The sequence below is a fragment of the Schistocerca nitens genome, chromosome 8 (assembly GCF_023898315.1).
Source record: "Schistocerca nitens isolate TAMUIC-IGC-003100 chromosome 8, iqSchNite1.1, whole genome shotgun sequence".
In the NCBI taxonomy this organism is placed as follows: Eukaryota; Metazoa; Arthropoda; class Insecta; order Orthoptera; family Acrididae; genus Schistocerca; species Schistocerca nitens.
This window is the reverse complement of record NC_064621.1, coordinates 470219294-470246550: the sequence shown is the minus strand read 5'-3', so window position 1 is coordinate 470246550 and position 27257 is coordinate 470219294. Positions and strand designations below refer to the sequence as shown.

At 42.8% G+C, this 27257-nt stretch overlaps 1 protein-coding gene across 1 annotated transcript in view; it reads right to left on the bottom strand.

Annotated features, from left to right (window-relative positions):
- The window catches only part of LOC126198875 (uncharacterized), a 220701-nt gene extending 194119 nt beyond the window's left edge, over window positions 1-26582 (bottom strand). The window contains exon 1 of the mRNA XM_049935478.1: window positions 26507-26582. The gene's annotated coding sequence lies outside the window, so the exon portion shown is untranslated. The remainder of the gene's footprint in view (window positions 1-26506) is intronic.
- Between the last annotated feature and the right edge of the window lie 675 nt (window positions 26583-27257).

Below are 27257 nucleotides of genomic sequence, written 5' to 3'. Positions count from 1 at the left end.
TCAGCAGTTGAGTCCCATAGTGCTCAGAGCCATTTGAACCATTTTGAACCCTAACGATTCCCGTAACGGAATGTCCGATACATCTAGCTCCAACTACCATTTCGCGTTCAAAGTGTATTAACTTCCGTCTGGCGGTCATAATCATGTTGGACGCCGTTTCACAAGAATCACCGGAGTACGAATGACTGCTACGTCAACGTACTGCCCTTTTACACCTCGTGTACGTGACACTACCGCCATCTGTGCATGAGAATATCGCTGTCCCACGACTTTTGTCACCTCTGTGTGTGACTTTCAGAAACCTCTTGTGTCCGGAAGAGACAGCCATGCAAGGATGTCGGAACGAGCAGCCATTCGGTAGACTTCTCCCTCATGTTGTCAGTACGTGGCCGCCATAGTCTCGGAAGAGTAGACCTCATTCGGTCGGCTACACTCGTCAAATAGTCCTGCTCGTCGTGTCTGACGGGAGAGGGTTGTTTCCCACATTAACTCAGTTCAAGACTGAAACTTTTCGTGCATTTTGCGATCAACGAGATTCGTTTAGACGAAGTAACTTCTTGAAACCTTCATAATCTGATCATTTTGCGAATGAATTATTTGGTTTTACGTTCTTCCGAATTGAAGACTTGAAATGAAGAAGCCTCTAATTCCCAAAAATGATGAATTTGAGGAAAATGAGTTTTAAATATACTAGGTAAGTAATGATCTTAATTGCGCTGTTAAATGTGTTTCATAGTCTTTAAAAGAAATACAAAATTGCATTGTAATAGTAGGAAAAACTTACTCAAAATGGAAATGCAATGAAAAGATCTAAGTGCCACAGTTCAAATTCAGCAAAAGTTTCATTTCAGTCAAATGTTTCTACTTTTCTTCACAGATGTAACTTGCAACATCCAGGGCCAATAGCCGCATTTTCTAGATTTTTTTGCACTCGTACACCTTTCCCCAAAACAGGGAAAACTTCCTAGGCTTCAACTTCATTGAAACTTATGCTGGTCTAAGTTTCATCAGGATTCTGATTGTCTAATGACAGCCACTGTGCGCTTTAGATTTGCTGTGTTTATAATACAATCTGCTGCTTTCTTGGAATATAAGATGTCAGACGCATTCATCTTACTGACGACGGATGTCTTTATTTGTTCTATAATGTCCTTTACATCTCCTAGAATAATGCGTTTTGTAACTCACCAATAAACATCCTGTTCAGTTATGGTGTAGGTTAACGATCGGTAATGAGACATGCCTCCTGTTCCGGACGAGCTTTTACAGGAATACGTTTATTACTTGAACTTATGAACTCATTTCCCTCCATTTTTCAGCTTCATCCTCATTGCTGCGGCAGTGCCTTCTCCTTTAATACGTTATTTCTGTCCACCTGAACTATTACGAACTTCCGTTGCGTCCACCATTTCATGTAACACTGGGCAATAAATGCAGGGTACATAGAGCCATTTAGATGCCAACAGCAGTGGCTGTTACACCGCATGCCACCTGTTGATTGCATCTGGTATTACATTTCCAGCCTTTGATACGTTACTGGATTTGTCATATAGATCCCATTTCACCAAATAGTTCAAAACTATTCATTATGGAACTTAGAGCCTTTTTTATTTCATGTCTTTAATTGTCGTATATATTTGTTTTCGTGAAAATGGTACATAAATTTTCGATTTTTCGGCGTTATCTGTATGCCGTTTGATATCCCATGTATACCGAAAAGTCACGCTGTGTGAATGACCTGGCAGATGTATGAGGCTTTCCGCAGACGACAAATTTGCGTGTAGGAAGGTGACCTGGATAGAAGCTTGTTGTAAAGGGTGAGGACATTCAGTGGTAGAGGTTGATGGCTCAGGGTGAGTCAAAAGTAGCTCGTTGTCTGCAGTACCCTTTGTTTATTTTTCGACAGTGTTTTCTGTCATTGTGGTTGATAATGGATGCAAGACTACAGGAAAATCAAGACCCGATCATAGGATTTGTCGACCTGGAAAAAGAATTCGACAATGTCAAATGGTGCAAGATTTCGAAATTCTGTGAAAAAGAAGGCGTAAGTAATAGGGAAAGACGGGTAGTATACAATATTTTTATTGCTCATGGAAACCACACATTGCATGTTGTAGCACCAAACAGCGAGACATTCAGAGGTATTAGTCCAGATTGCTGCACTCACCGGTACCTCTAATACCCAGTAGCATGTCCTCTTGCACTGAAGCACGCCTACATTCGTCGTGGCATACTATCCACAAGTCCATCAAGGCACTGTTGGTCCAGATTGTCCCATTCCTCAATGGCAATTCGGCGGAGAGGCCTCAGAGTGGTTGGTGGGTCACGTCGTCCATAAAAAGCCCTTTTTAATCTATAACAGGCATGTTCGATAGGGATCATGGTTGGAGAACATGGTGGCCCCTCTAGTCGAGCGATGTCGTTATCATGAAGGAAGTCATTCACAAGATGTGCACGATGGGAGCGCTAATTGTCGTCTATGAAGACGAAACCCTCGCCAATATGCTGCCGCTATGGTTGCACTATCGGTCGGAGGATGGTATTCACTTATCGTACAGCTGTCACGGCGCCTTCCATGACTACCAGCGGCGTTCGTCGGCCGCACATAATGCCACCCCAAAACAGTAGGAAACCTCCACCTAGCTGCATTCGCTGTACAGTGTGTCTAAGGCGTTCAGCCTGACTGTGTTGCCTCCAAACACGGATCCGACGATTGTCTGGTTGAAGGCATGTGCGACACTCATCGGTGAAGAAAACGTCATGCCAATCCTGAGCGTTCCATTCTGCATGTTTGAAAGGTATGTACTGAGATTCGATCAGGATAGAGCCAGTGAAAAACGTCGATAGTTCCCAACCGCAAGGTTGGGCGAGTGGTACATCTTCGAGTAGTAAGATCTTTGACAGCTAACAGAGCTAGGTGCACGCGGTAAAAGTTGGACTTGGAGTAGTGGTGAGGAGACGCGCAGAGACAGCAGACGTGTTTCGAGTCGGAGCTAGATGCCTGCAGGAGGCAGCCGGGTCGTGACAGTATCAAAGTAAAAATTGGCGCTACGTACATAATAAGCTATATATTGAGCGAAACTCGGCACATACCTGGGGAAACTAGAAAGAATAATTAATAAAATAGGTTTTCTTTGGTTAAATAATGCCTAAAAGCTAGATAGAAATCCCATTGTTGGTGCAATAAGCGTTTTGTGAAACTTTCTCGTAAATCCATGCTATAGAAGGTTTTTTTAGTTTTTCACATAAGCCTTAAAAGTTTGAACAATAAATATTTTTTATATAAAATTAGAGTTTCATCTCACACCTTATGTCGTTCTCCGCATCCTGTGCTTGCATTGAACCAAAAGGTACATTAAAGTAAAGTTCCCATGAGTAAAGCTAATAATTTCATTTATCAGAGTAAAATAATCTATATGCCATTGCACAGTTGGCAAATTATTCAGATCAGGACAGAATTTTTATTAAGTAAAAAACAGGGCCAAAATGAGTAGAGTTATCTAGAATGACAATTTTATGCCATTGCACTACGGCTGAGTTGAATATATGTTTTATTATCGGCTAAACGGGAAGGAGTGCACGAGCTAAGTCCACAGACGCAGTCAGATGCAGGTTGGTGACTTTCATTTATTTTTACCACTAAACTTTCATGCAGTCAGATGTGTATTCTGAGTATTAATTTTCCAACAATATTTTCATGCAGTCAGATAAAGTTCAGTTCAGTTAAATACGCAGTCAGATGCAAGTTTTATTAAAGACTAAAGCAGTCACATGCAGTTCAGTCTAGTTTAAATAGAGAATTTTTATTAACAACACTTTCATCTTGTTGGGCCCATCTGTAACGCGCTGCATGGTGTCGGGGTTGCAAAGATGGACCTCGCCATGGACGTCGGGAGTGAAGTTGCACATCATGCAGCCTATTGCGCACAGTCTGAGTCGTAACACGACGTTCTGTGGCTGCATGAAAAGTATTATTCAACAGGGTGGCGTTGCTGTCAGGGTTCCTCCGAGCCATAATCCGTAGGTAGCGGTCATCCACTGTAGTAGTAGCCCTTGGGTGACCTGAGCGAGGCATGTCATCGACAGTTCCTGTCTCTCTGTATCTCCTCAATGTCCGAACAACATCGCTTTGGTTCACTGCGAGACGCCTGGACACCCCTTGTTGTGAGCCCTTCCTGGCACCAAGAAACAATGCGGACAAGATCGAATCGCAGTATTGGCCATATAGGCATGGTTGAACTACAGACAACACGAGCCGTGTACCTCCTTCCTGGTGGAATGACTGGAACGGATCAGCTGTCGGACACCCTCCGTCTAATAGACGCTGCTCATGCATGGCTGTTTACGTCTTTTGGCTGGTTTAGTTACATCTCTGAACAGTCATAGGGTCTGTGTCTGTGATACAATATCCACCGTCAACGTCTATCTTCAGGAGTTCTGGGAACTGGGGTGATGTAAAACTTTCTTTGATGTGTGTATATTAATCAAGTTCACTGTATGGTCAAGCCTCAAACATCTTTAGTCTGCATACACAGGGTGGTCCATTGATCGTGACCGGGCCAAATATCTCACGAAAAAAGCGTCAAACGAAAAAACTACAAAGCACGAAACTTATCTAGCTTGAAGGGGGAAACCAGATGGCGCTATGGTTGGTCCGCTAGATGTCGCTGCCATTGGTCAAACCGATATCAACTGCGTTTTTTTTTTAAATAGGAACCCCCATTTTTTATTACATATTCGTGTAGTACGTAAAGAAATATGAATCTTTTAGTTGGACCACTTTTTTCGCTTTGTGATAGATGGCACTGTAATAGTCACAAACATATGGCTCAAAATTTTAGACGAACAGTTGGTAACAGGTAGGTTTTTTTAAATTAAAATACAGAACGTAGGTACGTTTGTACATTTTATTTCGGTTGTGCCAATGTGATACATGTACCTTTGTGAACTTATCATTTCTGAGAACGCATGCTGTTAAAGCGTGATTACCTGTAAATACCACATTAGTGCAATAAATGCTCAAAATGATGTCCGTCAACCTCAATGCATTTGGCAGTACGCGTAGCGACATTCCTCTCAACAGCGAGTAGTTCGCCTTCCGTAATGTTCGCACATGCATTGACAATGCGCTGATGCATGTTCTCAGGCGTTGTCGGTGGATCACGATAGCAAATATCCTTCAATTTTCCCCACAGAAAGAAATCCGGGGACGTCAGATACGGTGAACGTGCGGGCCATGGTATGGTGCTTCGACGACCAATCCACCTGTCATGAAATATGCTATTCAGTACCGCCTCAACCGCCCGCGAGCTATGTGCCGGACATCCATCATGTTGGAAGTATATCGCCATTCTGTCATGAAGTGAAACATCTTGTAGTAACATCGGTAGAACATTAAGTAGGAAATTAGCATACATTGCACCATTTAGATTGCCATCGATAAAATGGGGGCCAATTATCCTCCCTCCCATAGTGCAGCAACATACATTAACCCGCCAAGGTCGCTGATGTTCTACTTGTCGCAGGCATCGTGGATTTTCCGTTGCCCAATAGTGCATATTATGCCGGTTTACGTTACCGCTGATGGTGAATGACGCTTCGTCGCTAAATAGAACGCGTGCAAAAAAATCTGTCATCGTCCCGTAATTTTTCTTGTGCCCAGTGGCAGAACTGTACACGACGTTCAGAGTCGTCGCCATGCAATTCCTGGTGCATAGAAATATGGTATGGGTGGAATCTATGTTGATGTAGCATTCTCAACACCGACGTTTTTGAGAGTCCCGATGGTCACGCAATTTGTCTGCTACTGATGTGCGGATTAGCCGCGACAGCAGCTGAAACACCTACTTGGGCATCATCATTTGTTGTAGATCGCGGTTGACGTTTCACATGTGGCTGAACACTTCCCTTTTTCCTAAAATAACGTAACTATCCGGCGAACGGTCCTGACACTTGGATGGATGATGTCGTCCAGGATACTGAGCAGCATACATAGCACACGCCCGTCGAGCATTTTGATCACAATAGCCATACATCAACACGATATCGACCTTTTCCGCAATTGGTAAACGGTCCATTTTAACACGGGTAATGTATCACGAAGCAAATACCGTTCGGACTGGCGGAATGTTACGTGATACCACGTACTTATACGTTTGTGACTATTACAGCGCCATCTATCACAAAGCAAAAAAAGTGGTCCAACTAAAACATTCATATTTCGTTACGTACTATACGTATATTTCTTTACGTACTACACGAATATGTAATAAAAATGGGGGTTCCTATTTTCAAAAAAACGCAGCTGATATCCGATTGACCTATGGCAGCGCCATCTAGCGGGCCTTCCATAGCCCATCTGGCTTCCCCCTTCAAGCTAGACGAGTTTCGTTCCTTGTAGTTTTTTCGTTTGACGCTTATTTCGTGAGATATTTGGCCCGGTCACTATCAATGGACCACCTTGTATACATTGCTGTGTATGACGTCGTACACAAGGTAAGGAGAGGTGAGCTATTGAGCGGTGTTGCAATTGTCGTCGTAGGAAAGCTGGAAAGAGCAGAAATGATTAGCGAATGAGTTAACCCAACAAACAGAAGATTTACTTAACATGTATTTGTCCAAGTGAAAGAAGACTCCTTACAAATAAGCAGCAGGAACTAGAGTCCAGCTCATACAATGGCAAGTGAGATGAGACTCGCTGTCCTATGCACGAACGAAGATGCTGTAGCGTAGTGGCTCCAAGTGCATGTCAGATGAGCGGCTGCCACCGACCATTGTGTATTGCAGCAGCAGAGGGCGCTCGTAGAACGGAGCTGTTGGAGGTGTGACTCAGCGGAAGTGCATAATTGTGTTCAGCAGATCTTGTGCGGGACCGCTGTTGGCATCAGACAGAAACTTGCCATTCCGTTACCCATCTTGATACGCCATGATGTGGTGTCAATATGTGATACTACATACGTCGTAGATGTCTGAAGCTTGAAAAAGTCTCTGAAACCGTATAGTTTCATTTTAGCAAGAAAATTCTCTAATAATATTGCCCCCCGATCATTTGTTCCGAAACCGGTGACAAAACATAGCGCCTTCTTCGAGATACTTCTCGCATAATGTCCACAGGGGTAAAATTATATCTTTCAAGGCAGCGCTCCGCCTATTAATATAGTGTCGGAAGTTCCGTACGGCTTTTCGAGGATGATACTGTAGTATACAGAGAAGTTGCAGCATTAGAAAATTGTAGCGAAATGCAGGAAGATCTGCAGCGGATAGGCACTTGGTGCAGGGAGTGGCAACTGACCCGTAACACAGACAAATGTAATGTATTGCGAATACATAGAAAGAAGGATCCTTTATTGTATGATTATATGATAGCGGAACAAACACTGGTAGCAATTACTTCTGTAAAATATCTGGGAGTATGCGTGCGGAACGATTTGAAGTGGAATGATCATATAAAATTAATTGTTGGTATGGCGGGTACCAGGTTGAGATTCATGGGTGAGTCCTTAGAAAATGTAGTCCATCAACAAAGGAAGCGGCTTAGAAAACACTCGTTCGACCTATACTTGAGTATTGCTCATCAGTGTGGGATCCGTACCAGATCGGGTTGACGGAGGAGATAGAGAAGATCCAAAGAAGAGCGGCGCGTTTCGTCACAGGGTTATTTGGTAAGCGCGATAGCGCTACGGAGATGTTTAGCAAACTCAAGTGGCAGACTCTGCAAGAGAGGCGCTCTGCATCGCGGTGTAGCTTGCTGTCCAGGTTTCTAGATGGTGCGCTTCTGGAAGAGGTATCGAATATATTGCTTCCCCCTACTTATACCTCCCGAGGAGATCACGAATGTGAAATTAGAGAGATTCGAGCGCGCACGGAGTCTTTCCGGCAGTCGTTCTTACCGCGAACCATACACGATTGGAACAGGAAAGGGAGGTAATGACAGTGGCACGTAAAGTGCCCTCCGCCACACACCGTTGGGTGGCTTGCGGAGTATAAATGTAGATGTAGATGTAGATCTACACTCCGCAAGTTGCCATACTTTATTGAATAGCCGAAACACTCTGATCACTGCCCGCAGCGAGACTGCAGAGCCAAAATAGTCTGATCACTGCCCACAGCGGGACTGAATGCCTCCTGGCGGCGCAGCGAACACGTGACACAGTAAGGATAGTACGTATATAAGCTGGGCACAGACTTATTGGGATTCATTCTAGCAGCTATAAGGACCACAGATGGAAAATCCAAGGACATACGTGACTTCGACAAAGTGCAGATTGTTACGGACTGACATATGAGGACGAACATCTCGGAAATAGCGGAGCTTGTCGGCTGTTCGCGTCTTACTTCGTGAGCTTTTGATTGAAGGACGGTGAAACCACGAGTAGGCGGCAAGGTGTTGGACGGCCACGCCTCATCGTAGAACATGGAGGTCGGAAGCTTGCTCTGTAGAGTAGAATAGACGGTGTTCTATAGTATATAGGACGGCAGATCGCAGGTACAAGTGTTTCGGTGCGAATCGTACAGTGCACACTGCTGAACACGGGATCAGCAACAGACGGCTCCTACATGTTCCTCTATAAACCCAACGATATCGTTAATTACGATTTCGGTAGGCTTGGTGGACGCTTTCGGGCTCAAGCTCTGCATCCAAAAATCACCATTCCGAAATTTTCGTGGATTGCATGACCTGTGTGTAGACATTTACAACCACACAGAAACCTACCAAGGACTTTCCACGCAGAATTGCGTTTAAAGGTGGACCAATCACTATTAAGGAGATCCAACTCACTATTAAGCAAGTGGTCTTAATATTCTGGTCAATCAGTGTACAGGATGTCCCAGAAATGTTGCGACAAACTTTGAGTTATTGTAGAGGGTGTCTAGAGGAACAAATCGAGGCTAGGAACTCGTATCTGGAAGCGTCATCCAACGACGCTACAGATCGTTGAAGTAATGGGCACTGACGCCTGCTACTAGACCATCCCTTCGACAGCAAATGTGACTTTTTACTCTGACAGAACGCCTTGCAATGTTGTTTGTTATTCAGTGATCACAAATGATTCCCATGATCGCCAGCAGAGAAGAATGGAGCTAGCTGCTGCTTAGAAGGGCCTTGCCTCGTATGAAAGCGATGCTTTGTTGCTTCGGTGAATGATGTTTTCGGACACTAATTTCCATCTGCAGTTTTTTTTTCTCCTGTATGCCACAAACCATTGGAGGTTTTAAGGTTTTCAAAGAGAAAAATGAATTGTGGATGTAAACCGTTCTCCATCGTCCACCGAGATAACAGAGCATCACATTCAAAGGAGACAAGGCCTTTCTGTGGAACAGCTAACTCTATTTTCTCCACTGGTGATTGTGGCATCCAGCCACGATCACTGACTAACAAACAACATTGCGAGACTTGCGCCTACGGCCTATCAGCTTGCAAAGTCACGTTTGCTGCCGATAGGGTTGCCTAGTGGCAGGCGCTGGCTCCTATAGCTTTTACATTCTGTAGCATCGTTGGATGACGTTTCTGGACATGCGTTCTTAGCCTCAATTTGTACCCCAAGACGCCCTTTACAGACCCTCTAAGTTAGTCACAACATTTCTCAGGTATCCTGTATAGGTGGCGAAGAATATACAGTAGTATGCCACTAATTTTCTCCCCCCGCAACCCCCCCCCCCACTCTCAAAACCTGTCCATACTCTAGAAGAAAGACGTTGATGCCCATCAGCATGAACTAGAATTTCTCTAATTTTACCGTTGTGGTCATTATGTGAGCCGTTTGTTGGAGGAATTAGAATACTCTTGACTCATTTTGAAAAACCTGCTCTCCAAATTTCTTGAGTAACGCGCATTGCACTGCACTCCGTCTTTCCTGTAACGTCTCCCACTTAAATTTGTCTAACATTTCTATGACAGTCTTATGCTGAATAAACAAACCCATGATGGATCGTGCACCTCTTCTTTGAATCTTTTCCTTTCTTCCGTTAATGAACATCCATAAGTGGCCCAAATCGACAATCAGTATTCAAGAACTAATACAACAAGGGATTTGCTAGTGACAACTTCTGTGCATCAAATACACTTCTTGAAATTCGTCCACTAAATCTAATTCTGGCTCCTGTCTCCTCTATGGCTCAATTCACGTGGTCGTTCTATTCATAAATCTTTCTAGAAAGAAATTCCCAGTAACTTGAAGATTCTGGCTGATTACCGATTACTTACAAGGGAACTGTATAATTCGACATGTCGAAAACTGCCCTGAATTTTTTTATCCAAGAAATATACACAGAAAGAAACACAGTGTCAAATTTTATTGCTGTTAAGCTACACTGCCAGTATTTTTAAGAAAAATATTGAAGTTTGCCCTAGCTCACCAGGCAGCTGGAGATGTGTACACCCCTGCCGCAACTGCAGCAGACAGCGCATGCACAACATGGCGGGCACATATCCTTGATTGACAGTACATCGGTAAACAGATAACGCTGCACAACGCGATCGTAATTTGTAAAGGGGATTGCAGTTTCCGTTGGTAGTTTCTCTGACCCAACAGTTCGCAGTTACTATTCATCCAAATTTGCAGCTCATTTAGTATCCATAATAATTACCAATTACCTTTGCGGTATCGCTAAGGGTCAACAATGGAGATAAAACGGAATTAAATTTCTTTATGATTTTTGTGCATATATTTGCTAACAACATCTGTCTTCGTGCAGATTCCAGAGATTCATAGTAACATGGAATCCAATTAATATTTTCAACCTCGCAAAAATGAAATATGAAGAATGTGGTGCCGATATGCAGTCGAAATCACCTACTTTTCTTGAAGACCTGCGTATGTATTATTTATCAGTTAATTTCTTGGGCATTCAGTTCAATGACGTCAATAGTGTGGTTCATACGTAAAGGAGACCGCATATAGGACACTAGAGCGACCTACTGTTGAATACTGTTCGAGTGTTTGGGATCCGCACCATGTCGTGTTGATGGAAGACATAGAAGTAATTCAGAGGCGGGCTGCTAGATTTGTTACCGGTGTGTTCGAACAACACGCAAGTATTACGGAGATGCTTTGGGAACTAAAACAGGAATTCCTGGAGGGAAGGCGTCGTTCTTTTACGGGAGCACTACTGAGAAAATTTAGAAGACCGGTATTTGAGGCTGACTGCAGTACAATTTTACTGCCGCCAACGTATATTTCGCGTAAGAACCATGAAAATAAGATCAGGGAGATCTGTGCTCGAACGGAGGGATGTAGATAGTCGTTTTCTCCCCGCTCTATTTGCGAGTGCATCAGAAAAGGAAATGACTAGTAATGGTACATGATACCCTCCGACACGCGAAGGATTGCGGCGTAGCCATATAGATGTAGACATTTCGTAAAAAATTTTGAAATCATTAGAAGAAACAGTAAATAATTCGGACTATTCCGTGGCTCGAACGATGCCTGTTTTGCTAATTAAAGTCCAGAAAAAAAGAGTACCTTCAAAAGCCCAAAGAAAACATATAGCTTTCAGTGACAAAGAAAGGGCTGTTTTGTGGTTCAACGAAGAATGAAGAAAACGCTTAAACTTAAGCGATGTGCAAAAGCCAGTTTCGTTTCGTAAAATCTGTACATGAAGTGTATATAGGGAAGAAAGATCTACGCGAGGTACAAAATATGTGCCAAAATGAAAGTATCAAAAGTGTTAAAGGAAAACCATTCGAAAGATTTAAAACTGCTCATGAGAGTCAATGCACAGTTGCCCGGGAAAATCTAGGAGACTGGGTTCTCTGAATTGCAAGTGAGATGAACCTTACTGATTTCCAGGCTGCTTTGACCTGGTTAAACAGATTCAGGAAATAAAACGGAAAAGGAAGCAGTAAAATTACGAAGTTTACCTCAAGCAAACGTGTAGAGGAAATGTCACTGATAGTTAATACTGCAGAGAAATTCGTGGCTGAACTTCACTGAAAGCTGCGTATAAAGCCATTCAGTCGAGCTTCGTGCAGTTTTATCACTTCTAGCGAAAACAGTAGTTGCAAGGGCAACAGTCTGGATGATTGACTGATCTGGCCTTGTAACATTAACCAAAACGGCCTTGCTGTGATGGTACTGCGAACGGCTGAAAGCAAGGGGAAACTACAGCCGTAATTTTTCCCGAGGGCATGCAGCTTTACTGTATGATTAAATGATGATGGCGTCCTCTTGGGTAAAATATTCCGGAGGTAAAATAGTCCCCCATTCGGATCTCCGGGCGGGGACTACTCAAGAGGATGTCGTTATCAGGAGAAAGAAAACTGGCGTTCTACGGGTCGGAGCGCGGAATGTCAGGTCCCTTAATCGGGCAGGTGGGTTAGAAAATTTAAAAAGGGAAATGGATAGGTTAAAGTTAGATATAGTGGGAATTAGTGAAGTTCGGTGGCAGGAGGAACAAGACTTTTGGTCAGGTGACTACAGGGTTATAAACACAAAATCAAATAGGGGTAATGCAGGAGTAGGTTTAATAATGAATAGGAAGATAGGAATGCGGGTAAGCTACTACAAACAGCATAGTGAACGCATTATTGTGGCCAAGGTAGATACGAAGCCCACACCTACTACAGTAGTACAAGTTTATATGCCAACTAGCTCTGCAGATGACGAAGAAATTGAAGAAATGTATGATGAAATAAAAGTAATTATTCAGATAGTGAAGGGAGACGAACATTTAATAGTCATGGGTGACTGGAATTCGAGTGTAGGAAAAGGGAGAGAAGGAAACATAGTAGGTGAATATGAATTGGGGCTAAGAAATGAAAGAGGAAGCCGCCTGGTAGAATTTTGCACAGAGCATAACTTAATCATAGCTAACACTTTGTTTAAGAATCATGAAAGAAGGTTGTATACATGGAAGAACCCTGGAGATACTAAAAGGTATCAGATAGATTATATAATGGTAAGACAGAGATTTAGGAACCAGGTTTTAAATTGTAAGACATTTCCAGGGGCAGATGTGGACTCTGACCACAATCTATTGGTTATGACCTGTAGATTAAAACTGAAGAAACTGCAAAAAGGTGGGAATTTAATGAGATGGGACCGGGATAAACTGAAAGAACCAGAGGTTGTACAGAGTTTCAGGGAGAGCATAAGGGAACAATTGACAGGAATGGGGGAAAGAAATACAGTAGAAGAAGAAAGGGTAGCTTTGAGGGATGAAGTAGTGAAGGCAGCAGAGGATCAAGTAGGTAAAAAGACGAGATCTAGTAGAAATCCTTGGGTAACAGAAGAAATATTGAATTTAATTGATGAAAGGAGAAAATATAAAAATGCAGTAAATGAAGCAGGCAAAAAGGAATACAAACGTCTCAAAAATGAGATCGACAGGAAGTGCAAAATGGCTAAGCAGGGATGGCTAGAGGACAAATGTAAGGATGTAGAGGCTTATCTCACTAGGGGTAAGATAGATACTGCCTACAGGAAAATTAAAGAGACCTTTGGAGATAAGAGAACGACTTGTACGAATATCAAGAGCTCAGATGGAAACCCAGTTCTAAGCAAGGAAGGGAAAGCAGAAAGGTGGAAGGAGTATACAGAGGGTCTATACAAGAGCAATGTACTTGAGGACAATATTATGGAAATGGAAGAGGATGTAGATGAAGATGAAATGGGAGATACGATACTGCGTGAAGAGTTTGACAGAGCACTGAAAGACCTGAGTCGAAACAAGGCCCCCGGAGTAGACAACATTCCATTGGAACTACTGACGGCCTTGGGAGAGCCAGTCCTGACAAAACTCTACAATCTGGTGAGCAAGATGTATGAAACAGGCGAAATACCCTCAGACTTCAAGAAGAATATAATAATTCCAATCCCAAAGAAAGCAGGTGTTGACAGATGTGAAAATTACCGAACTATCAGTTTAATAAGTCACATCTGCAAAACACTAACACGAATTCTTTACAGACGAATGGAAAAACTAATAGAAGCCAACCTCGGGGAAGATCAGTTTGGATTCCGTAGAAACACTGGAACACGTGAGGCAATACTGACCTTACGACTTATCTTATAAGAAAGATTAAGGAAAGACAAACCTACGTTTCTAGCATTTGTAGACTTAGAGAAAGCTTTTGACAATGTTGACTGGAATACTCTCTTTCAAATTCTAAAGGTGGCAGGGGTAAAATACAGGGAGCGAAAGGCTATTTACAATTTGTACAGAAACCAGATGGCAGTTAAAAGAGTCGAGGGACATGAAAGGGAAGCAGTGGTTGGGAAGGGAGTAAGACAGGGTTGTAGCCTCTCCCCGATGTTATTCAATCTGTATATTGAGCAAGCAGTAAAGGAAACAAAAGAAAAATTCGGATTAGGTATTAAAACCCACGGAGAAGAAATAAAAACTTTGAGGTTCGCCGATGACATTGTAATTCTGTCAGAGACAGCAAAGGACTTGGAAGAGCATTTGAATGGAATGGACAGTGTCTTGAAAGGAGGATATAAGATGAACATCAACAAAAGCAAAACGAGGATAATGGAATGTAGTCGAATTAAGTCGGGTGATGCTGAGGGAATTAGATTAGGAAATGAGACACTTAAAGTAGTAAAGGAGTTTTGCTATTTGGGGAGCAAAATAACTGATGATGGTCGAAGTAGAGAGGATATAAAATGTAGACTGGCAATGGCAAGGAAAGCGTTTCTGAAGAAGGGAAATTTGTTAACATCGAGTATAGATTTAAGTGTCAGGAAGTCATTTCTGAAAGTATTTGTATGGAGTGTAGCCATGTATGGAAGTGAAACATGGACGATAAATAGTTTGGACAAGAAGAGAATAGAAGCTTTCGAAATGTGGTGCTACAGAAGAATGCTGAAGATTAGATGGGTAGATCACATAACTAATGAGGACGTACTGAATAGGATTGGGGAGAAGAGAAGTTTGTGGCACAACTTGACCAGAAGACGGGACCGGTTGGTAGGACATGTTCTGAGGCATCAAGGGATCACCAATTTAGTATTTGAGGGCAGCGTGGAGGGTAAAAATCGTAGAGGGAGACCAAGAGATGAATACACTAAGCAGATTCAGAGGGATGTAGGTTGCAGTAGGTACTGGGAGATGAAGAAGCTTGTACATGATAGAGTAGCATGGAGAGCTGCATCAAACCAGTCTCAGGACTGAAGACCACAACAACAACAACAGCGAAAACAGAGTCGTTTGTGCAGTCTAAGAATGCTATGACACGTTCATCATGAGAGTGATAGCTATCAGTGGATTACTGTTTTCGCAACTTTGGCTCTCTCCTCGGGAACACCGAGGCAAATTACGAGCATAATTTTTTTTAAAAAAGAGACTGTTTACTTGCAAAAGTCTTACAATCGACGGAAAAAATTTTAGATAATTTTCAATGAAACATCCGAAACGTCTTCTTACAATTTGCAGGGAATAATTTTGTTGGACTTTTAGCCTGGACGTAACGACACCTCTCTTTATAGGACGACGACGAAAAGACTTTTAACAGAATTCTAATTCCATCCAGAACTGATAGTGTGATTCGCCCTCTCGAGAAAAACATTTCAACACTGTAAAGCATTTTTCAGATAACTGTCGGGCAATATAATTTCCGGTAGCTCGTTGTCCATTTCACGTGTATCATAGGAGGAAAGCTGTTAAACCTCAGTCAATTCTGCGTTTAATTCTCTCACCACAATTAACGAATTTTTTGAAGTATGCCTGCTGTGTAGCACAAATTGCAGAACAACGGCCACAACCATTTTTTACTCCTTTTCAATCCTGTATAAATAAAACTAGTAATTACCGTGAATTGCTTCAATGCATTAATTTTTTTTTTATCAGATGTGTCTGGTGTAAATGAAAATGTTTCCGTCATCCATTAGACACTTCGCATCTTTGTGATGACTTCAGGGAACAAACAAGTACCTGTTTCATTGTTAGCAAAATATACATTATACAAAAATTATCGTATGGACCGTGCTACAGTGACTGTTATAAAATATTTAATATCAACAATATAAATTTCCAATTAATCGAAATCGTCTGTATTGTAACATCATACACTGTCTTGATTTTCTTTCCTCCACTAGTCACTTGTGTAGCGATTACTCCTCCTCAACAGTTTAGCTGTCGATATGAACTGCAAGTTATTCAAAAAATTAATTATGTTAAACATTTTTGGTAAGGTTTACGTGCTTAAAATTCATGTGTGTGTATCTTGGACTTCGGCTACGGGTCGCTACGCCCTCTTTATCACGACTACGTCCGCTTATTCGCCGATTCGAGCTTTAGGCTAGAGGGCGTACAGATCTCTCTTGCAAGCGGTCCTTCACGCTGCAGCGAGGAACTTCAAAATTTTTTAAACATACTTCCAGTAAACCTTAGCAGCTAAAATTTTGACAGTGCATTTCTTTCGGTCTATTCTACCTGTGTGAAAAATCTCAGGGTAGGATTCGACGCGTTGGATTGGACCATTCCCTTATTAGTCAAACAGGTCGATCCTGCGTTCATTTACGCACCCCACGTTATATTTATTTCTTTTTAGAGTCACTTGCCAACCTCTACACCAAGCGCAGATCACCTCCCAGACTCTCTAAATTTCGTAACAAGCTTTTAATGATACTGCCTCCGTGTACGCAACTGCGTCGACAGCAAACAGTCCAAATGATTAAGAGTTACAATTCTCTGTGATCGATAGAAAGGTCACCAAAGCGCTTTAATGTTGTTCGTGTTTAGTTTTGTCGCCAGCCCTCGTAACGTGTAATATACGAGATCTGTCCAAAACAATTCTGGAATTTCGCACCAATGGTGTTTCGAGCGAAATGCGGTTGGCATCCCTGCACACGCCTGTGTTTAATGTGTAACTGCCGGAAGTTTCATTGTTGTACGTGTGTTAGTTATTGTTGAGTGCTGTATTGTAGAGATGGGCAAACTGAAACACGTAACTGTTTCGAAACAAATGAAACAGTACAATGTAATGTTTCGGTACGCTGTTTCGGAACAGTGAAACAGTTTGTGTTTCGTAATCTAATAAACGTACACATTTTATCATCTTGAATGTCTACTGTGTAAGAATGTCCATATAAGCACAAATGAGGTGCGAGAGCGATAATCATATCGCAGAAAGTATGAAACTATCCTTTAGGCGTCTTGGCAGTTTCGTATTTCCTGAAGCAAATGCGCTGCTTTCGTGTCGTGTGACTTTCATACTTTTCAATTGGCTGAGGACAGGCATAGCTGAAGACAGAAGAACCACCACAAACGGAACTGGAGGTGGGAGCAAACTGCAGAAACAACAGATATGCTACTGGGATTCCCACATTCCGTTAGTATGGGTAATATACCCATCCTGCTAATTTCCATGCACGCAAGGGAATCATTGTGGGTAATAGGCACAGTGACTATAGACTCACAAATAACGCTAAATAATTCGAATAAATAACAAAATATAATAGAAAAAATTTTGCCTTTCAAGGTGTTTCAAACCGTTACTATAAATTCACCATGCTTCCCAGTCCTTCCCGTTCACCATTACACTATCAGTGATATGTCAAACAGATTGCTTGCAATGACACCTACATCAAATTTATGTATATGTCTAATAACTGTCACTCTACGCCTTTTTTTATTCAAAATGTTGTAGGCTTACTTGCGTTTCTTAATATGATTACTGCACATGAACAGAGAAGCGTATGTTATAAAAAAAGTGCAATTTAACTTAATGATTTTCACATATTCATTATTTTGAATGTGAATAGTATTCGTTGTTTTATTGTTTGGTTAATGTTTATAAAGGACATATTACGCCATTTCGAAACAGGACAGTCAGCTAGAAACGAAGCTTTATTTTCGGATATCTTAAGCTTCATGCTATTGCTTGTCAAAAAGATTTAGATACTTTTGAAAGTGTTTCACGAAGTGGTATGTTGTGTTTCAGTACCTGTGCCGAGCCCGAATCTCGTCCGACACAGAGCGGAATGAAACATCACTGTTTCGATACAATCAGTCCGTTCCAAGTACAGGTGGACTGAAACAGCCTTATTTTGAAACAACGATACAGTTTCTGTGTCTGGCTCGAGATCGAATCTGGTCCGGTTATCCGAGACAGGGGCGGAATGAAACACCACTGTTTCGAAACAGTGAACCACAGCCGTTCCGGAACACTGAAACAGTTCCACGTATCGATACACTGTATCGAAACATAGAAACAGTGGCCAAGTCTACTGTATTGAGTAGAACGTTGTGTCGCACAGTCTGCGAATTTCGAGATGGCGGAGTTACAACAGCAACGCATCTGCACTAAATTTTGCGTAAAACTCAAGAAAACCTTTACAGAGGCACACGAAATGATGCAGGAAGCGTACGGTGGTGAGTGCTTAAGCCGTACTCGGTGTTACGAATGCTTCACTTCACACTGTTTAAAAAAGGCTGGATCAAAGTTAAAAAGATGACTCTAGTTCAGGACGCCATTCGACTTCTACCAGCGACGCTCATGTCAGGAATACCAACGAAATTGTGCGTTCCAATGGAAGACTGACTGTACGAGTAACCGCAGAAGAATGTAGCATTTCAGTTGGATAATGTCATGAAATCCTGACTCAGCATCTTGGAATAATGAATCGTGTTGCCGCCAAGTTCGTCTCAAGGTTCATGATCACATCAAGACCAGAAAGACCTTCGTCTCGCAATCTGTGAAGAGCTTTTGGATCGCTCAGATGAGAGTGAAGTGTTCCTTAAGAGAACCATAACTGATGATGAGACGTGGGTCTATGGTTATAGTACAGGAAACGTTCTTCAAGACCAAAAAAGCTCGTCAGGTCAGGTCAGCTGTCAAAAGCATGGTGATAATTTTCTTTGACTTTGAAGGATTAGTTACATGAAACTTCCTGGCAGATTAAAACTGTGTGCCGGACCGAGACTCGAACTCGTGACCTTTGCATTTCGCGGGCAAGTTGGTAGAGCACTTGCCCGCGAAAGGCAAAGGTCCCGAGTTCGAGTCTCGGTCCGGCGCACAGTTTTAATCTGCCAGGAAGTTTCATATCAGCGCACACTCCGCTGCAGAGTGAAAATCTCATTCTAGTTTACAAGAGTTCGTGCCAGAGGGACAAACAGTTTCGATGGTACTATCGGGACGTGTTGCATCGCCTGCGAGAAAATGTGAGAAGGAAACGGCCTGAAATGTGATAATTCATGTCTCTTGCATCACCAAAACGCACACACACATTCATCCCTGTTGGTGCGTGACTATTACACGAAAAACGAAATTACTGTGCTGCCTCATCCTCCGTTCTCTCCAGACCTGTTCCCTGCGGATTTTATTTTTTATTTCCTAAGTCGAAAACCCGGTTGAAAGGACGAAGATTTGCAACGATAGACGAGATAAAAGAAAATTCGCAGACGGCGCTTCATGTGATCCAGCGAGAGGCGTACCAAGACTGCTTTCGGAAGTGGAAACGGCGTTGGGAGTGATGTACCAACTGGGCTGCAGGGTATTTCGAAGGAGACCATGAAAAATGGCTCTGAGCACTATGCGACTTAACTTCTGAGGTCATCAGTTCCCTAGAACTTAGAACTACTTAAATCTAACTAACATAAGGACATCACACACATCCATGCCCGAGGCAGGATTCGAACCTGCGACCATAGCGGTCGCGCGGTTCCAGACTGTAGCGCCTAGAACCGCTCGGCCACCTCGGCCGGCGGAGACCATGCACAAAAAGTAAAAGATAAGCGTAGAAAAGTTCCGGAATGTTTTGAACATACCTCGTATAAGGGGCGCGAACAATCTCAGATGCTGAGCACCATTATAAAGAACAAGGACGCGCCACGTACTCGTCTGACAAGGGGAGGCCGCCAATTGTGAAATTCAGATTCGATTCATATTGCGCATAATAAAAGCTCATAGCCAGAGGTGTAATGTGGCAAAGCACCAAGATGCACTTCTCAGCCGTTGTCGAGAAAATCGACAGTTAAAAGAAACCTTTGAGGTGAAATACTCTATACGATTTGTAACTTCCTACAGCGTCGTGGCGCAGCGGTAAGCGCTCGGGTTCATAATCCGAAGGTCGCCGAATAGAATTTCGCGCCATGCAACTTTTTTTTTTAGTATTTGTTATTTGTAATATATATATATATATATATATATATATATATAATTCCCGGCAATCAGTTTCAACAATTATGCATATAATAAGTTGTTGAAAGTCGTTTGTCGTGGAAAAACTGGCGACTTCGAACATGATTATGTTTTCTGCAAACAAAGTTGTATTTCACAAATGTTATTAATTGTCTTCATAATGTTTACACGTGTAGTTAACGGAAGACGTAGAAACGATATTCCGAAACGAATACGTATAGTGTAAGTCAAACGTTCGAATTAGAGACCCCATGATATATATATATATATATATATATATATATATATATATATATATATATATATATATATATATATATATATATATGGTATAGGAAATTATACATCGTAGAGAGTATTTCACCGCAACGGTTTCTATTAATTGTCGATTTTCTCGACAACGGCTGAGAAGTGCATCTTGGTGCTTTGCCACATTACACCTCTGGCCATGAGCTTTTATTATGCGCAGTACGAATCGAATCTGAATTTCACAATTGGCGGCCTCCCCTTGTGAGGCAGCGTTAGGAACACTTGACAGAGTTCTAAAGGGGCCTCATTGTGGGTCTCCATTTGGCCGGGTAGTCGACTTGTGCAATATCCAGATTCGTGGGGCATTCGGAGGTGACACTGGCCCGACGTTGGACTGCATAGGGATGTGAGGGCAGGGATACGTGCGGTCAAGGTTCTGGTCGAACAGACTTGACCACCACAAAGGAGGATCTCTGTATTGAGCACCAAGCACATCGTAACCCCTTCGCGTCTGCACCTGCCATACGAGAACAAGTAAAGGATTCCCTGCAATATTCTGTGTAATCCCGCACCATTATTCGGAGACTAACAGCTGCCGGACAGGTGTTGAAGTTCATCATGGACAGGTATGGTTAACTGTTGGTATTATTCACGTTGCTTCTGCCCTACGATCTAGCGCTACAGGGTTGGAGAGCTTCCCATACTGGATGTTCTAGCTAATTTCCAAATTTGAAAGTTCTCTAGGAAAAAAATACAGGTATATAACGGTTATCTACAACTTGCGCAGAAACCAGAGTCGATAGACGTGAAATTATCGGAGTAATAGCAAAGGGATTGTTAAATGGTTGTAGTGTACCCCGCAAATTACTCAGTCTGGACACTGAACGAGCGATAAAAGAAACTAGTGGCAAATCTTGGCAAGGTGTTAAAGTGAAGGAACTTTAAGGTATGCCACTAACATTATATTGTATTTCTGTGAGAAGTCGCAAAGAACGTGTATAAATAAATAAAACCATTTAGTGTGTAAGTCTCTTGTATATTTTACCACTGCCTGTGTCGATTGTTCACACTATCTCTTAAACCGTTTCTACATCTCAATATGCCTCGGTAAGAAAGCATTTATTGCGTAAGTCGCTTGTATATTTTACCACTACGCATTTCGATTGTACACACTATCTCTTAAATCGTTTCTACATCTACGTCTTTATTTATTTATAGACGTTCTTTGCGACTTCTCACAGAAATACAATATAATGTTAGTGGCATACCTTAAAGTTCCTTCACTTTAACACCTTGTCCAGATTTGTCATTAGTTTCTTTTATCGCAAGTGTTACGGAGTTACTTCGGGAACTCAATGGAAATCGCTGGAGGGAATGCGACGTTCTTTTTGAGGAACACTACAGACAAAAATTTAGAGAAATCTTACCTACCGGTAAGAAATCTAGCAGCCCGTCTCCGAAATGCTTCGATGTCTTCCGTCAATCCGACTTGGTGCGGATCCCGAACACTCGAGCAGTACTCAATAATGGATAGCGCAAGTGTCCTGTATGCGGTCTGCATTAGAGATGAACCTCATTTTCCTAAAATTCTCCCAACAAACCGAAGTCGATCATTCATCTTCCCCGATACGATCCTTACTAGGGGCGTTTGAAAAGTCCGTGCAAAATCCGTGAGATGGCACCACCCGCGCGTATCTAGGCCATGTGTAGTTAATAGCATCTTTGGAAAGAACGCACACCAAGTTTCAGCCATATTGGTCTATTTATTTGTGTTTGGCATTCGTGTGAATCAAGGAAGTCGAATGACTGTCAAAAAATGGACGAAAAAGAATTTCGTGTGGTGATTAAACACTACTTTATGAAAGGCAAATCGCCTCAGGAGACTAAAGAGAAGCTTGATAAACATTACGGTTACTCTGCACCTTCGATTAGAACAGTTTATAAATGGTTTCAAAATTTAAGGAGTGGCCATATGGGCGCAAGTGATGCTGAACGTTCTGAACGCCCTGTGGAGGTTACGACTCCATAAATCATTGATAAAATCCATGATATGGTGATGGATGACAGAAGAGTTAAGGTGCGTGAGATTGGTAGTGCTGTGGGCATCTCAAATGAAGGGGTACATAATATTTTGCATAAACATTTGGACATGAGAAAGCTATCCGCAATATGGGTTCCGCGATTGCTAACGCTTGACCAAAAACGGAATCCTGTGAAGTGTTGCAAGGATGGTTTGCAGCTGTTCAGGAAGAATCCGCAGGACTTTAAGCGTCGTTTCATCGCTGTGGATGAAACATGGATACATTACTATACTTCTGAGCCCAAACAACAATATAAACAATGGGTTACCAAGGGAGAATCTGCACCAAAAAAGACGAAGACCTTTCCTTCGGCCGGAAAGCTTTTGGCGACTGTCTTTTGGGATTCGCAAGGGTTAATCCTCATCGACTATCTGGAAAAGGGCAAAACTATTACAGGTGCATATTATTCTTCGTTACTGGACCGTTTGAAAACCGGGCTGCAAGAAAGACGCCAGCGATTGCACCGCAAAAAAGTCCTTTTCCATCACGACAATGCACCAGCACACTCCTCAGCAGTTGTGATCGAAAATTTAATGGAAATAGGATTCCAACTCGTTTCACATCCCCCCTATTCTCCAGACTTGGCTCTCTCGGACTACTATTTGCTCCTCAATTTGAAGAAATTGCTTGTGGGACAAAGATTTTATTCAGACGAGCAGGTGATTGCCGCAACTAACAGCTATTTTGCAGACATGGACAATTACTATTATTCGGAAGGGATCAACAAATTGGAACAGCGTTGGGCGAAGTGTATCAGTCTAAAAGGAGACTATGACGAAAAACAAAAAAGGTTTACTCCAAACACGTAAGTAGCATTTATTTTTGCACGGACTTTTCAAACACCCCACGTAAATGATCGTTCTATTTCATATCGGTCTGCGAAGTAACGCCCAGATATTTAAACGAGATGACGATCAAGCAGTAGACTACTAATGCTGTATTCGAACGTTATGGGTTTTTCTCCTATTCATCTGCATTTCGGTACATTATATTAGTAACAGCAGAAGGCGTATAACACTTGCTTGGGGAACGCCAGATATCACTTCGGGTTTCACTCGATGACTTTCCGTCAGTTACGACGAACTGTGACCTTGCTGACAGGGATTTAAAGAGTCCAATCACACAACTGAGACGAAAACTCCGTAGCCAGGCAGTTCGATCAGAGGTCTCTTGTGAGGAGCTGTGTCGAAAGGCTACTGAAATATGGACTAAATCTGATATCCACTTTCGATAACACTCATTACTTGGTGCATTACTTCGTACGGAAGATCGCAACAACAATTATCCGGCGCCATCCGTCAGTGGACTAGAACGGGAGGCAAATGATAATTGTATGAATGCGTGGTGTCTATTTTTTCGGACATGTCCGAAAGAACAGACATCATGCGGAATCCGCAGCTGTGATAAATATTATGTGAGGTGGAGGGGGGGGGGGGGGGGGAGAAAGGAAAGGGAAGGAACTGATGGCATCAGCTGTTTTGGGACTACATGCGGAATCGACAAGTGAAAATGTGTGGCGGACTGGGACTCGAACCCGCGATCTCCTGTTTACTAGGCAGTTACGGTTACCACTGCGCCGTACGGACAGTGTTTATCGTTAATGTACGGACTACCTCGGCACGCTCCCCGGCCGACCCACAGTCCCATTTAGTGCCACCTATCCGTAGTCCCCGTTTAAATCCTCCATGCTCGCTAATTTTGAATTCCCTATAGAGGGCGAACGCTATTACGCATCTTTATTGAAGGTTGTGGATTCATTGCCATTCAGTTACATAAATGCGTGGTGCCCGTTCTTTCGAAGATATCTGAAGGAACAGAAACCACGCGGAATCTGCAGCTGTGATACGTATAATGTAAATCGAACGTAGAGAAAGGGGGGGGGGGAGGAAAAGAAAGGGAAGGAACTGATGATATTAGTTGCACGCATTCTTATAACTGCTTCGCCTCAATGAGCAATAAATCCACAGTCTTCAGTGCGGGTGCACAATATCATTAGCTCTCCAACGGGAATCTAAAATTAGCGAGCATGGAGGATATGGTCAGAAAGGTCACAGTTCGCAGTAACAGACGGAAAGTCATCGAGTAAAACAAAAGTAATATCCGGCGTTCCCCAAGGAAGTGTTACAGGCCCTCTGTTGTTCCTGATCTATATTAACGACATAGGAGACAATCTGAGTAGCCGTATTAGATTGTTTGCAGATGATGCTGTTATTTACCGTCTTGTAAAGTCATCAGATGATCAAAACGACTTGCAAAATGATTTAGTTAAGATATCTGTATGGTGTGAAAAGTTGCTTTTAACCCTGAATAAAGAAAAGTGCGAACTTATTCACATGAGTACTAAAAGAAATCAGCTAAATTTCGATTACGCAATAAGTCACACAAATCTGAAGGCTGTGAATTCAACTAAATACCTAGGGATTACAATTACAAATAACCTAAATTGGAACAATCACGTAGATACTATTGTGGGTAGAGCGAACCAAAGACTGCGATTCATTGGCAGAACACTTAGAAGGTGCAACAGGTGTACCAAAGAGACTGCTTACACTACGCTTGTCCTCCCTATTCTGGAGTACTGCTGTGCGGTGTGGGATCCGCATCAGGGGGGACTGACGGATAACATCGAAAAAGTACAAAGAAGGGCAGCTCGTTTTGTATTTGTTGTGTACATAGTTCCGCGTAGTCAGCGCGTACACAACTTTCCCACTAGGGCGCGCTCCGCTAAGCACAACAGCGCAGGCGCAGCGCTCGTCCATCTCCGCTCTACGAGATGGCGCTGCTATAAAGACGGACCAAATTCTGCTTCCGCCGATCCGCGTATTAATATGTAACGCAGCCAATGAGATTGCTGCTAACGTAGAACCTTTTCTCCTCGCGGATCACACTCGTGCAGTGATACCCGAACGCTCGAGGTATTAGAACGAGTGTACAGACCTCCGATTAGTCAGTCTGTATTAGTCTGCATTTGTCTGCACCAGTCTGTACGAGTCTGCATTTGTCTGCATTAGTCTGTACCAGTCTATAGTCAAGTTTCAGTCTGCGCCTAATAAGATTACCATATTCCTGTACATAGCCATGAAGATAAATGAATAGACACTTTGTCAAGTATCAGAGATAAGTGAGAATAAGATTAACGTACCAAGACCAAAGGAACTTCAGATTGTCAATTGTAAACAGCATCCAGAATCAAGTTAAGTAATTTCTATGCTTTTTATTATTTTAATAAATATGTGTGAAAATTAATCAAGTTCTGTTTAAAGTTGGTCACCGTCAATCTGCTAATCTAAGCGTGCAAGTGGCATTTCTATCGTCTGACCTAACGGCAGAAGATAAACACGCCATGGTAAGACCACGAGACATACTGCTGACACTCGCCTACTTCGTTAGAGCGACAAGTCAAATAATCTGATGGTGTGTGTACCGAAGGTCTTACAGTACGCACACCACAGTATTATCGCGAAGTAGGGGAGATAGTGTCACAGACATGATACGTGAATTGGAGGGGCAATCGTTAAAACAAAGGCGTTTTTCGTTGCGACGGTATCTTCTCATGAAATTTCAATCACCAATTTCCTCCTCCGATTGCGAAAACATTCTGTTGGCACCCAGCTACATAGGGAAAAATGATCATCACGATAAAATAAGAGAAATCAGGGCTCGCGCGGAAAAATGTAAGTGCTCGTTTTTCCCGCGTGCCGTTCGAGAGTGGAACGGTAAGGGACAGCATGAAGGTGGTTCATTGAACCCTCTGTCAGGCACTTTACTGTGAATAGCAGAGTAATCACGTAGATGTAGAATGCAGATAGGTGGCGGTACGTGGGAATGTGAGTCGGCTGGGGAGCGTGCCGCATTTGTGATAAACACTGTGTCCGGATGGCACAGTGGGTAACGCAAGCGGGAGATACCAGGTGGGAGTCCGGTCTAGCAAACATTTTTGCTCGTCACCGCCGATTCTGCATAGAGTCCCGATGCAGCTGATATCGTCGGTTCCTGTCCTTTCCTCTTTTACACAGATGGTAATTGTGCAGCACTCAGCCCCTGGCACGCGCCGCACGCTGGCTTGCAGACGAGTGAGAGCGACAGCACTTACCGCTGGCTGTGTGTCGGACGTCCGGCGCGGTTCTGGCAGTAGCCGCAGCTGCAGCTGCCGCGGTCGCCAGCCCGCCTGTTAAGCCTCGTCGCACGTTTCTGTCGCTCGCCACGCCCACACTCCCTGCCACTTACTCCCACCCGCAGACTCACCGTCAACACCTACGGCACACCCCCCCCCTCCCCCATCGTCTCTATGGACCCAAGTACCAGCCTTCCGGTTAGTCGTTGGTACGTGCGTGTATGGATTTTCCGGACACCGCTTCCATCTGCAACGTAATTTTATAATTCACAGTACCAGGTGCACCGGTATTAAATGAGCGTTAAGATACTAATGTGTCGATAGGGAACATTTGTTGTTAACGAGCCTTATTTTTTTTTGTTTGGTTGGTATGACATCTGCCAAAGATATTTAGTATACATCAAGTCATGGAACAAACAACATCATATGTTTTCATCGTGTTAACAATGTCGAATTTTGTACCAGAAAGTGATGATTTGAGGAAAGCATTAATTTTTTGTTTTCATTTGAAAAAGAAAGTGCCGCAGAGTCGCATCGAATGCTTGCAGTAAGCAGTTCTCATAATATGCGAAGATCAGCACATTCCTTAAACTGGAGAACTATCAAGAATGGGGTTCCACAAGGGTTGGTCTTGGGTCCTTTGTTGTTCTTAATATATATTAATGACTTGCCATTCTATATTCATGAAGAGGCAAAGTTAGTTCTCTTTGCTGATGATGCAAGTATAGTA